An 8,741-nucleotide genomic window follows, 5' to 3' on the forward strand; every position below is an offset into this window, starting at 1 on the left:
TTTTTTTTTTTTTTTCCTTGATTCTGTCTTTATGAAACTTTTGTTTAACCCAGCGTTAAGTCCTGATCTGATTTCTCGTGAGCTTGAAGCCAAGGTGCTCATGCTCTGTGAAAAAAGAAAAATGCCAATATGAGTCCTTGAGGCTCAGTGTTGTTGTGCAGTCCATGGACAGGCCAGTGTCTTAACTTCGAGGTTTCATTTTTGGAGGAAAAAAAATTCCGCAGGATGCAGGATGCCCTGCATCCCACAGTGAGTATGCCTCTGTTGCATCCAGCTCTGGGAGGGTGACCAAACTAAAAAGGAAACAGTTACAAGCAAAAGGACACAAGTTACCAGCAGAGTCATTATTAATCACAGCAACTCAGGCCCAGGGTCTATGTGGTGCAGGGTTTCTGAAACCCGGCCTATACCTGGGAATGAGGGAGAGAACGAGAGGCCTGGACGCTGGGTGGAGGTTCTGTTATTTACTGTTACAAATTTAGGAATAAAACCTCCCAAAGTGCTGGGATTATAGGAGTGAGCCACCGAGCCCGGCCGCTTCCGGTCTTTGGATTCGATTTTCCTCAAGTGTCATTGAAAGCAGGGGGCTGGATGGCCGCCACAGTCCCTCCCAGCTTCGACATTACACACTTATGCCAATCCATTTTTCAGGCTGATAACATTGTTCAGAGTTTAATGGGAACAGGGTAAGATAGTCCCCGTGGGGAGCAAAAGTTGAAGGAAATATTTGAGGAGCTTTTCCTAACTCCTCAAATAAACCTGGATCCCAAGAGGAACAGAAAGGAGAAAGGTGAGTGTGGGGGAGGAATTGGAGTGCAAGCTCAGAGGTCCTTGAGGGAGGGAGGAGAAGGTGTCTGCTTTCAGGCAATGGCAATAAGAGGTATGTTGGGATGGAGATACCCAAATGTGTAGCACTTGTACAGATTTAGCAAATGGTCCTCGCATTAGTAAAAGCTTCTAAACATTAACCTTAAGTTAAAAAAAAAAAAAAAAGAAATTTTGAAATGATGCAAAAGCCCAGAACATTCCGCAGGAAGATTCCTTCATTTGCAAACTTGAGCATATTACATAATCATCTCCATTTCCTCACAGGTTGTGAACAGTAAATGAGATAATATAATGTAAAGTGCTTGAAACACCATGAATAATGCATTTGAGCTATCACTATTTTTACCATGATTACTGGTAGATTAGAAGTAGTCTCTTCATAGCCATCTTGATGACTACTAGTACTAACACGACCATCGCCTCAAACACTACTACTACTATAAGGATAGCACTTTATTAGTGGCGCTTAATAGTATCTATTATAATTCTCAATACTTAGCATATTTCAGGAGGAAAACTGACTGATGGACTGATATGATGCACAATTAAGAAAATGAACAAACAATTAGATACATTCCTATAATGTGAGGGGTGTATCTTAAAAGGAAAGTGGTCCAATAGGTTGCAAAGAGCAAAACCAGGAGTCAAGAGCTGTCTCCAGTCTCAGGAGCCGGATGCCTGTGAACACAGGGTGTTCAATAAATACCTAACTGATGTCTGAGCAAGAAAGAGACAAAGAATGACAACGGTCAATTGGGCTCAGCTTAGGCAAACACTCAAAGCCAGGATACAATCAGAACAGGACAAGAGAGGCTCTTACAGTCACTTGATTCAGGGTCCTTGTTTTAAAGATGGGGCTGTGAAGGATCAAAGGGGTCAGCTAGGGATCAACACTCAAAGGGCAGCTTTGGGCCAAGGCAGTGAAACCAGCCTGGTGAGCTGAGATGCACGTTACCCAGTAAATACAGGTAAATAGACTGTGTCTCTGCAGTGTGATAGTTAATTTTGTGTGTCAGCTTCACTGGTCCACAGGATTTCCAGAGAGCTGGTTAAACAGCATTTCTGAGTATGTCCAGATGAGGTTATCATTTCAACCAGGAGACTGTGTAAAGCAGATGGTCCTCTCCAATGCGGGGTGGGCCTCACTCAGCCCACTGAGGACCTGAATAGAACAGAAAGGCACAAGAAGGTTGAATTTCATCTCTGCCTGATTGCTTGTGCTGGGACACCGATCTTCTGCCCTTGGCATTCCTGGTTCTCAGGCCTTCAAACCCAGACTGGAATCTACACCACAGGCTCTCCAGCCCTCTGCCCTTTCTGATACAACAGCTGCTTTCCTAGGTCTCCGGCTTGCAGGTGGCAAATCACAGAACCCCTCAGGCTCCATAATTGCATGAGCCAATATCTTATAATAAATAAATCTCCTAGATACAGATTTAAATATCAAAGTAGATATCGATATAGACATGGATATGCATCGATCTGCATCTTCCATTGGTCCTGTTTCTCTGGAAAACTCTGACTAATACACCTGTGTATTTTAAAGACTTTAAAGAAGGATAAAGCTCTTTTTTAATCCACTCTGTTTACTCCTCACAGTCTATCTCAGCACCTGACTCATAGCAGGAAAGTGGACAAGGGCAGAGAGGACAGGAGGGAATGGCTACCGCCTTCCAGTCACCACACAAAGTGCTGGGGAGGTGGGTTCGGTGAGACCCGAGGCTCTGCTCCCAGGGAAGGTTGGAGAGACATGTTCCCAAACACATCCCCCTATCAGCAGATCCCTTCCCACAAAAGGCACTGTAGAGAGAAAGTGCCTTTCTGTTTCATCTTCAGAAGAAACAGAGCTGAAAGAAGGGGCTAGGAGTGGGCAGAGAACAATGGTGGTGAAGTAGAGACGTATGGAGAGTGGGGGAGGAGCAGCACGAGAGAGTACAAAGAATGTGCCAGGAGAACAGGCGGGCACAGGGAAGGTTTAAGGGATTCAGAAGACTCATGCACCGATTTGAGAGTCACCATCCATGAGCAGGGGGGATCTCAAGCAATGCAATTGCTCCAAGCCTCCAGTCCCTTCATCTGTGAAATTCTGGGATCATGAAGCTGGCTTCACTCTCTGCGATTTCCTTCAGAGAAAGCACAGCGGCTTTTCTCCTTTATTCCAGGTACAGGCACCCTGCACAGTCGCACACTGCAGGTTCTCGTTTGATATTTGTGCATTACAAGAAAGGAGAAAGGATGAGCAATCACTTTATAAACTGTAAAGTCCTGGGCAGATGGCAGGGCTGCCTTTGTTTCTCAAGACAGACTGGGGAGCTTCTGAAGGGGGAATACTTTCTTCCTCACTTTGCCTTTCCAGCCCCAAGTCAGTGTCCTGAATTCACTCAACCCAAGAAAACGTTCGCCAAGCATGTCCTATGTGCTGTCAAAATGCCAAAAGCTGGAAGCAGACAGAGAACAAGACCCAGACCCTGCAATCCAGGGGAGGAGAGCTGATGTTCAGGAAAGTGAAATGCTGCTTCTGGAGACAGAAGAAATGCCCTCAGGGAGAGGATCAGACTTGACTATGCCAAAGCCCAGCCTTTCCTGAAAACCATAATGATAATCAACACCCATAGTGACAGCTGCAGAGGGTGGTCACCTGTGTGGCTGGCTGCTATGTGAGCTGGACTGAAAGACACTCAGAAATGCTTTCATTTTCAGGGCTTGGCACAGCCACAGCCACTGCTCCCCGCTTGGGCCTAGCTCATTACAGGCATCACAGAGGAAGCTCCGTATCTGTGGGTGTGACGGTGTATGATCACTGAAAGATGTTATCAGAAGAAAAAAAATTAGGCACATTTTCCCCTAGACTTACTAATCCTTCCTCTGCAATTACCCTCATGTTTTGACATTAATTGAACTCTGTCTTTACTACTAAAAATAAACTCCAGGGCAATTGCAATGCACCAAAAACCTCAATATGAAACCACAAGAAACAGTAATAGAGAAATGGGCCAATACCAAAGGTGTTTTGAGAAGATATTTCTGTTTCAAGTGTAGAGTTCCGAGTGGGCCGAGAGTTCTTTAAAATCCTGTGGACATCAAGTACAGGAAGCAATCTTTACACACACACCTTGTGGCGAAAGACTGATGCCGGCTTGTATCCCTTGACAGGGAAGCGGGAGCCTGCTGATACGGTGTCAACAAAGGCCAGGGGGCCAGCATGGCCAGTGTGGCAGTATCAGGCAGGGAGCCAGCAGATGACACCAGGGGGAGGCAAGGCCAGGAGAGGAGTCCAAAAGAGCAAGTGAGGGTCTAAAGGGAAGAAGCCCATGCTGTCTGCATATGCAGGGAGTGGGGCCAGGGGTGAGCAAGAATGACACTGAGAGGGTCAGGAGCTAGACAGGTCAGGAGCTGGAAGGAGAAACAAACAGGCTCCCATTCATTGCCCATTTCCTCGGGCAAGGTTCCGTCATCCTCACAAGCAGACCAAGTGGCTTCTGGTCCATGATGTGGCTGGGAAAATTGAAGTCTGGCTGGGTGTGTGGTGTGTGCCTGTAGTACTAGCTACTCAGGAGGCTGAGGTGGGAGGATCGCTTAAGCCCAGGAATTGGAGGCTAGCCTGGGCCACATAGCTAAGTCCCTGACTTTAAAAAAAAAATTTTTCTTTAATTTTTATGTGTGTTTTGAGACAGTCTTGCTCTGTCGCCCAGGCTGGAGCATAGTGGCACGATCTTGGCTAACTGCAACCTCTGCCTCCTGGTTTCAAGTGACTCTTGTGCCTAAGTCTCCCAAGTAGCTGGGATTACAGGTGTGTGCCACCATGCTCAGCTAATTTTTGTATTTTTAATAGCAACAGGGTTTCACTATGCTGGCCAGGCTGGTCTCGAACTCCTGGCCTCAAGTGATCCGCCCACCTCAGCCTCCCAACACGCTGGAATTATAGGCGTGAGCCACTGTGCCTGGCAAGAATTTTTTTTTTTTTTTTTTTAAGAAAGAGAGAAGTTTGACAAGCTGTAAAAGACTCGCCTAGAGTCACATAGGCAGTGGTAGGTGGAGCCTGCGGTAGACCCTAAGTGTCTGGCTCTGTTCCTGGTGCCTTTGCTGCATGGCAGGCAACAGTCCTGACTCATGGGTGGGAAAGGTGAGGATGCCCTCCAATCGGTGTGCGTCCCAGCCAGGCTGATTTCTAGGCAGGTACAGACAGGCAGGCTCCCAGTGCGAGAAGTGCCTTTAGGTCAAGTAGAACTGCGGGCACAGACGCAAATGCCTGGGCCTTTCTTCAGGTTCTGTCATAGAACAGACTGCCTGAGGCTGTGCTCAGGACTGCGGGCCTCAGAAACCCAGCACTTGCCCCTGTTCTGTCTTTCTGCTCCCAGCAGCTGAATTCTAGGGAAATGTCTCTCCGTCACCCCACCCTGAGACAGACCTGCCAAGTTTTTGGCTTTCAGATTCTCTGCCACATGACTGAGGTCCCATCAGCCTTCTTCCCCAATATGTGAATAGCTTATTCCAGCCCTCCAGGTGCAACAGGGCATGGGGATCAGCTGGAAAGGCTGCTGCCCCTGTACGCTCTCCTGCTCCCTAAGCCTGCATCAGGAGCATTGGCTCCCAAGACATAATTCAATGACTGTCCCTGAGGGTCAAAAAGAGCTACAAGGCCGAGGTGGGTGGATCACGAGGTCAGAAGATCGAGACCATCCTGCCTAACACGGTGAAACCCCGTCTCTAATAAAAATACAAAAAAATTAGCCGGGCGTGGTGGCGGGCACCTGAAGTCCCAGTTACTCGGGAGGCTAAGGCAAGAGAATGGCTTGAACCCGGAAGGTGGAGCTTGCAGTGAGCTGAGATTGCGCCACTGCACTCCAGCCTGGGCGACAGAGCAAGATTCCATCTCAAAAAAAAAAAAAAAAAAAAAGGCTGCGTAGGGCTCCCAAAGAAGGTTTGTCAGCTGTAGACATTGTAGTAGCAGAAGTGAGAAATTCAACAATGAAATGAAAATGAATGCATAATATGAATGCACAAAGGTGCTGAGCTCTAAACAACGGAAAGCATTTTTAATTGCTAAACAGCACCTTGGCTCCCAGTGTGCTTTATTGACAAGCATCTTTCAAGAGCCACAAGAGGCAGCACCTGCTCCAGGAAGTCTCCCTGCATGGAGAAAGTCCCCTCCACCATCCTTACATACACCTAGGGAGTATGGAGTATCGTATGTGTGCCAGTCTCCCCACCCTGACTGAAGGGCAAGGCCTCATGCTCTTCACCTCTGCCTGCCACAGGAATACTGACTATCACAGCAGATTTGAAATGCAAATGCGCTTTTGAAAATTTAAGGCACAATACAAAAGATGATATATGTAGCACAACAGGAGTACAGTTCTCTGCTATGTCCTCAGTTCTGACTTCTCTGTCTTCTCACCAGTCCACACCTTCTCACCCACCTTTCCACCCTTGCATAACTTTCAAATTCGTGATAGGAATCACGTCAGTTTCCTTTTCATCATGTCGTTTATTCTTTCCAACATCTTACTTAAAAAAAAATTGCAACTGACCTCATTCTTTCCTCTGAACCTTTAAAAAACTTTCTTCTTTTGGTTATTTCTCTGTCCCTTTTTCCCTCTCCTTTCAATTACTTATTCATTTGTTCTTTCACCCTGGGTCAGGCATTATGCCAGATCTTGGGATGTGTAAGACAGTCCTTGCTCTAAGCAATTTCACCAGCAATAGGAGGAATGGGCAGGGGAAGGGGCAAGGGACATTTCAATCCAGTGCAGTAGGCATGGTATAATGGAGCCATGTCTTCACTTGCCCACTGCTGTCCAGTGGAGGAAGTAATCGACTCTGCTTTGGGTGAGGGGCTGCGCACAGCTGGGAAGGTGATTCTCAGCTGTTTCCCAGGCTGACTTGGTGATAGGTGAAAGACTGGGGGGACAGCAAATGAAAGACTTCAAAATAACCTGGTACATGGAAGGAATTCTAAATGGTATAATTGATGAATAATTTGCAAAAACTCTCTTGCATTTTGGAGCATTTCTTCCTCAGTGCAAGGCAGCATGCTATAAGCTGTTTTTCTCCAATATCTCATTCAACACATACAATATCTTCATGAGGTAGGCACTAATACCATCCCTATTTTACTAATGAGGAGATCAAGGCTTTGAGAGGCTGAGTGACTTGTCCAAAGGGAGGCAAGTAGCAAAACCAAGAAAACCCAAGTCTACTGAAGCGTTCAGTCTTAAGCTCTAACCCTTTACCCCCTGCACCCTCCGCCTTAGTGTGGAAGGAGCATGGAATTCAAGGAGGTGAAAGGAGGAAGCACAGATTGGCTTGGAAAGGAGGAAGAGCTCATGTTCTGGATGTCCTGAAGGTGTTTCAATCTGACTATACAACCCTCACCCCACCTTTTCCTCTTTTCCCCAAGGCTGTCTCCACATGTTTTTGCAAGACAGCTGGAGCATCCTGCAGCTTCTGCTACAAGTGGGGCATTCACTAGGAGATGGTGGGCTCCTCCCTCCACTAGGGACAGAGGGAGAGCTTCCTAGGCACAATGAATAAGTGGACTAGACTCTGAGAACCAGGTCAAGGTGAGGTTACGGGGAGCCAGCTTCCCAAGCACATTGGAGTGGCACAGGAAGACACGCCGAGAGGTCAAGAACCACAACCCAGGTTGTGCTGCAGGAGATCATCAACTCCAAAAGCTATGTTTGGTTTCACAAGGATCAGGAGGATGAAGTCCCTTACCTTAATTCTCCAATCTCAAAATACTCCAGCTTTAGTTCAGGTAAGGACAATTCTCAAGTCCATCCGGAGTGCCGAAGGGATATGTTTTTTCAGACTGAAAGTGCCTAAATCCCAGGTGTAACAGGATTCTAGGAACACATAAAAAAAGGATACATATTAATACTAATGTTTACCTTGAATAGATTTGGTAATGAGATGTTTCATTCATTTAAAAGATAAAGACTGCATATTTACTATACGCTGAATGAGGAGCACAAGAAGAGAAGACGTTTAATGAGCAATGTTTATGTGCCAAGCACTGTGTTAGGCATTTTATATACATTAAACCATTTAATCCTATGAGATGGGTTTTGATATCCCCCATTTCTGAAGTCACACAGGCAGCCAGGCCAGAAGTGATGGTTGGATCTTTCTGACTCATAAGCCCCTACCCATTAATCATGTTTCCCTCCCCTACTACAGCATTTTCATTCACCTTCTTCCAAGAAAACTAGGTAGAGATGAATAAGAAACATACCCAATAACTTCATTCTGAGAATGGCCGGTCCTTGGGTGCCCAGCCCATTTCATACACAGTGGGGATCCTGTGAGCCATGGAGGCTGCATCAGATTAACTTTGCTGTAAGTTTTATCTGAGCCCAACACTGTCATCTGGTAACATGTGTTCTGTGGCCTTCATGCATTATTCAGGAAACAAAAAAATGTAGCCCCACCAGAGATTCTCAACTGATCATCAGGATGGCTAGATGAGGTGGTCAAAAGGGGTGGGACAGTGTGGAGAATGAGGTCCAGGAGCCACCCTTCTACGCTACCCTGAAGCAGTGCCTCGTACTTAGCCTGGGGGTTCAGGCACTGACCTTCTCTGTCCTTCCAAGAACTGTGATGCTCCGGTGTGGCCCCCACAGAACACCCCATTTGTACATTTACAATAGGCTGCCCTTTTCCCTTTTCGGGCCCTCCACCCCCTATTCTTTGGCAGCCAAATCATGAATGAGATGAAGCTTAGTCAGCACAAACTCAGAATAAAGAACCCTGCAAAGTTCTGAAGGGGAATTTGCTCTTAACTCTGGAATAGCTGGTGAAACATCCTTGCCCCACAGGCAAGAACGCAGGGCGGGGGGCTTGTATTCCCCACTTGAATTTCCTCATCTCTCCCCGAGGAACAACTTGGCCATAAGTTTCTTCTCTGAGGC

General features: G+C 46.7%; 1 long non-coding RNA gene across 1 annotated transcript in view; it reads right to left on the reverse strand.

Moving 5' to 3' along the window:
- Positions 1-7,654, reverse strand: part of LOC105537627 — an 81,544-nt gene extending 73,890 nt beyond the window's left edge. Inside the window, exon 1 of the long non-coding RNA XR_001005744.1 lies at positions 7,549-7,654. This is a non-coding gene — a long non-coding RNA (uncharacterized LOC105537627). The remainder of the gene's footprint in view (positions 1-7,548) is intronic.
- Positions 7,655-8,741: the final 1,087 nt, after the last annotated feature.

Source organism: Mandrillus leucophaeus, unplaced genomic scaffold (genome assembly GCF_000951045.1).
Source record: "Mandrillus leucophaeus isolate KB7577 unplaced genomic scaffold, Mleu.le_1.0 Scaffold177, whole genome shotgun sequence".
NCBI lineage: Eukaryota > Metazoa > Chordata > Mammalia > Primates > Cercopithecidae > Mandrillus > Mandrillus leucophaeus.